The sequence below is a fragment of the Myxine glutinosa genome, chromosome 2 (genome assembly GCF_964187855.1).
Source record: "Myxine glutinosa chromosome 2, kmMyxGlut1.1, whole genome shotgun sequence".
NCBI classification, from domain to species: Eukaryota; Metazoa; Chordata; class Myxini; order Myxiniformes; family Myxinidae; genus Myxine; species Myxine glutinosa.
In genome coordinates this window covers 170317143-170321839 of record NC_136262.1, presented here as the reverse complement: position 1 = coordinate 170321839, position 4697 = coordinate 170317143, and the positions used below count along the sequence as shown (strand labels likewise).

General features: G+C 42.3%; 1 protein-coding gene across 5 annotated transcripts in view; it reads right to left on the bottom strand.

The window, feature by feature from the left end:
- Nucleotides 1–604, bottom strand: part of LOC137421083 (zinc finger and BTB domain-containing protein 39) — a 41993-nt gene extending 41389 nt beyond the window's left edge. Inside the window, exon 1 of one of the 5 annotated variants that reach the window (XM_068106785.2) lies at nt 1–604. This exon is cut by the window's left edge and continues 488 nt beyond it. The gene's annotated coding sequence lies outside the window, so the exon portion shown is untranslated. The other 4 variants (XM_068106779.2, XM_078771925.1, XM_078771927.1 and 1 more) reach the window with 4 other exon arrangements.
- Nucleotides 605–4697: the final 4093 nt, after the last annotated feature.

Sequence of the window (4697 nt, the reverse complement as noted above, 5' to 3'; positions counted from 1 at the left end):
ACCGTACTTCGACTATTCCTTCCTCCACTCGTCCACCTCAGCTATTCCTTCTTTCACTCACCGTACTTCGACTATTGCTTCCTCCACTCGTCCACCTCGGCTATTCGTTCTTTCACTCACCGTACTACGACTATTCCTTCTTTCACTCACCGTACTTCGACTATTCCTTCCTCCACGCGTCCACCTCAGCTATTCCTTCTTTCACTCACCGTACTTCGACTATTCCTTCTTTCACTCACCGTACTTCGACTATTCCTTCCTCCACTCGTCCACCTCAGCTATTCCTTCTTTCACTCACCGTACTTCGACTATTCCTTCTTTCACTCACCGTACTACGACTATTCCTTCCTCCACTCGTCCACCTCAGCTATTCCTTCTTTCACTCACCGTACTTCGACTATTCCTTCCTCCACTCGTCCACCTCAGCTATTCCTTCTTTCACTCACCGTACTACGACTATTCCTTCCTCTACTCGTCCACCTCAGCTATTCCTTCCTTCACAAACCGTACTTCGGCTATTCCTTCCTTCACTCGTCCACCTCAGCTATTCCTTCCTTCACTCACCCAACCACGAACTAGTACTACGACTATTCGTCCTTCTTCCACCCGTCCAACCTCATTTTTTCCTTCCTTCACTCGCTGTCTTCGGTTTATTCCTTTAGTCACTGTTATACATCTTACTCCTTCACTCGCTGTTCTACGACTTACTCCTTCCTTCACTCGCTGGTCTATGACTTACTCCTTCCTTCACTCGCTGGTCTACGACTTACTCCTTCCTTCACTCGCTGGTCTACGACTTACTCCTTCCTTCACTCGCTGTTCTACGGTTTATTCATTCAGTCACTGTTATACATCTTACTCCTTCACTCGCTGTTCTACGACTTACTCCTTCCTTCACTCGCTGGTCTATGACTTACTCCTTCCTTCACTCGCTGGTCTACGACTTACTCCTTCCTTCACTCGCTGGTCTACGACTTACTCCTTCCTTCACTCGCTGGTCTACGACTTACTCCTTCCTTCACTCGCTGTTCTACGGTTTATTCATTCAGTCACTGTTATACATCTTACTCCTTCATTCACTGTTCTGCGTCTTACTTTCATTCAGTGTGCTGCGACTTACTCTTTCATTCACTGTGCTGCGACTTACTCTTTCATTCACTGTGCTGCGACTTACTCTTTCATTCACTGTTCTGCGACTTACTTTCATTCACTGTGCTGCGACTTACTCTTTCATTCACTGTGCTACGAATTACTCTTTCATTCACTGTTCTACGACTTATTCTTTCCTTCACTGTGCTACGAATTACTCTTTCATTCACTGTTCTGCGACTTACTCTTTCATTCACTGTGCTGCGACTTACTCTTTCATTCACTGTGCTGCGACTTACTCTTTCATTCACTGTGCTACGACTTACTCTTTCATTCACTGTTCTACGACTTATTCTTTCCTTCACTGTTATACGACTTATTCTTTCATTCACTGTTATACGACTTACTCTTTCATTCACTGTTCTTCGACTTGCGTCTTCCTTCAGTGTTCTTTACGCTTTCATTCACTATTCTATGACTTACTCCTTCTTCGCTGTTTTTATTTTTTTGTATACTGAATCGAGGCTCGTGAAAGAGCTAAAATCTACGGTTTATTCCTTCATTCACTGTTCTCAGACTTATTCTTTCATTCACTGTTATACGACTTACTCTTTCATGCACTGTTATACGGCTTACTCTATCATTCACTGTTCTACGACTTGCGTCTTCCTTCAGTGTTCTATATGACTTATTCTTTCATTTGCTGTTCTACGACCTATTCTTTCATTCACTGTTCCATGACTTACACTTTCATTCACTGTTCTACGACTTGCGTCTTCCTTCAATGTTCTTTACGCTTTCATTCACTGTTCTACGACTTACTCTTTCATTCACTGTTCTACGACTTAGTCTTTCATTCACTGTTCTTCGACTTGCGTCTTCCTTCAGTGTTCTTTACGCTTTCATTCACTGTTCTACGACTTACTCCTTCGCTGTTCTATGGTTTATTCCTTCATTCACTGTTCTACGACTTATTCTTTCATTCACTGTTATACGACTTGTATCTTCCTTCACTGTTCTATATGAGTTACTCTTTCATTCACTCGCCCTACAATGAGTATTCGTCCTTCTTCCACTTGTCCTACTTCAACAATTCCTTCCTTCACTCGCTGTGATACGACTGCCTCCTTCCTTCACTCGCTGTTCTTCGACTTACTTCTTCCTTCATTCGTTTCACGACTCATTTCGTGCGCTTCCTTCTCTACCTCGATATCTTCTTCTTCCTTATATTATGGGTTTAATGGCGTTTTTAGAGATGCTAGGATCTATATACGCCACTCACCAGAACTTTAACGTGATACCCAAGGAACCATTAGGTTTTCCCATAATTTCACAGTAACCTCGAGGAGTCCATGGTGACAACCTATTCTACAAAAGTAGGCATTTAGGTGACGGTCTCCAAGTCTCAACCTACAGACAGTACCACACCTGGATGCACCTTGAAACAAAATCTTCCCTTCGTGCTGGTGTCACACAGAGCCATTTTTCAGAGTACGCTAGTACTCCTCTCCATGTAAGGATGGCGTGGAACAAAATGTCGCTCCCATCTGCTACATACAAAACTAAAGTTGGATTATCTTCTTCAAAAACTCGCTTAAGCTACATATGAGAGCCTACCTGGTCTGTTCAGCTCATTGTCGAGGCAGGGATCACTTTTCAGTTCTCCAAACCAAGGCAAAAGCGAAAAAACGAGATCGCTCAAACCCGGGAATTCATCTTCTTCTTCATAATAATAATAATCTTCTTCAGACGGCATATTTCCGAGCTACCTCTGTCAATGGCAATGATTCTGCTACCATCCGACAGTTTTACTTCCTGCAACATCCTTTGGTATTGTAATTCTAATAGCTTGAAAGGAATCCACGAAAAGTACGTAAAACTACATTCCTACGTAAAAGAATAGGACCAGGGTAGGCATGGCTATGACTGTCAATCAGCTTGATGGGGGGCAGAGCCGCTAGACACATTTGCCTCAGTCGGCGTTATGCGTGATAATGTTGTGGCATCAAATAACGTGACTGACGTCTTTCTGATGATTTATAGTGACTATAGTGTATTATAGATTTATTTAGTGTATTTGTCTGGCGAGAATGTACTCCACTATTCCAGAAGTCTTCTCATTTCTCAGAACCAGGATTTGGATACTAGAGATAAATACTTATATCTTGTTTTGAAAAAAAGATCTTCATTGAAGTTAATTTTACAAAACTATCAGAGTGCGTTGGCACTCTCAACTCTACGAACTAATGTCGGGATGACGTGGATAAAAAATGTCGGCCCCACCCACTGATACAAAACGAAAGTTAAAGTATCTTTTCGTACTCTCATGGTAGTTTATCGATGACTCTTGGATATCGAGTGAATAATATGTTTTATTGACACTTCAAGTAAGTAAAACAGTAAAAACCACGAGTGTCTTTCACATCCGGCCGTGCATAAATTCCTCCTGAGAGGCTCCGCCCCTCCCCTCGGTCCCCACCCTATTGGTTGGAAGGAAACCTTCAAACCACACCAGTTACATTCAAGGAGCGAACGGATGTTATCCGGTCTCTCAAAGGGAAAGAACCACGACAGCATCTACCTCCAATATGCCTTCTCTTCAGCAAAATAAAATCTCAAAATAGAAAATATTATGGAAATAACAGATGATTTTATCACGGGCAAGTGACAAGTACCTCGATGAAAGTGAGGAGAAAAAGGCCGTCTCTAAAGCGAGCTATGCAGTGGGCTCTTTAAAACGCAAAGATACTTTCAATAAATACAACAGTGCTGACAGAGACGAGCTCAAAGCTGCTTTTAAAAGAAACGACATTGCTCACAGCAATATAATAAAAGCTGTTCGTCATGTGTACTACAGTACTCACAGACAAAGAACTAGCTGCTCGTCGTGCACACTATCTAAAGAAGGCCAAGTCTACTCTAAAGTGTGCTCAGACATGTCACACGAAGAACAGAGCCCAGTGTTGTGCAAACATGAGGCGGAGGTATGAACGAGCTGAACCTAAGCCTTATGCAAAGCATCAGTATGTTCTTGAGGTGAGCAAGAAGCTACTCTGCAATGCTGAAGCTTGAATCAAAGCTTTCAAAAAGAAGCACCCAAATATATCCAAAACAATGACTGGTTACTCTTGTAAGAAAGCTGTCATCTCTAGCAGCTAAGAGATTGGTTTCCACAATATTAGAGTTCAAGTCTGACTTTGAGAAACCCATGCATGAGGTACGAAACATTTTACACACTTGTGATGATAACTGCCCTAATAATCATTACACTAAAGTTGTCCTTGAGTCAGACGAGAACTTTCAAATGGTGCATCATAAGTCTGTTGAACTTAAGGGGCACAGCTTGCTTTGTTATCCTCGTAGTGAGTGCAAAAGTCGGCTTCGAATCCTGAGATCAGCATCAACCCATTTTCCCATCTTGCGTGCTGTCTTTGCTGCAATTAGAAGCCACAAATGTACAGCCAGCCATGATGAAGCACTCAATAGTGGAGACTTCAATCATGTCATGAAAGCATGTGAGGTAGACAGTTACAATTCTATATTAAGCAACGAGCTACAATGAACACACGAGTTCTGCACGAACAAAGTTGTTGCACTAAATATGCCAG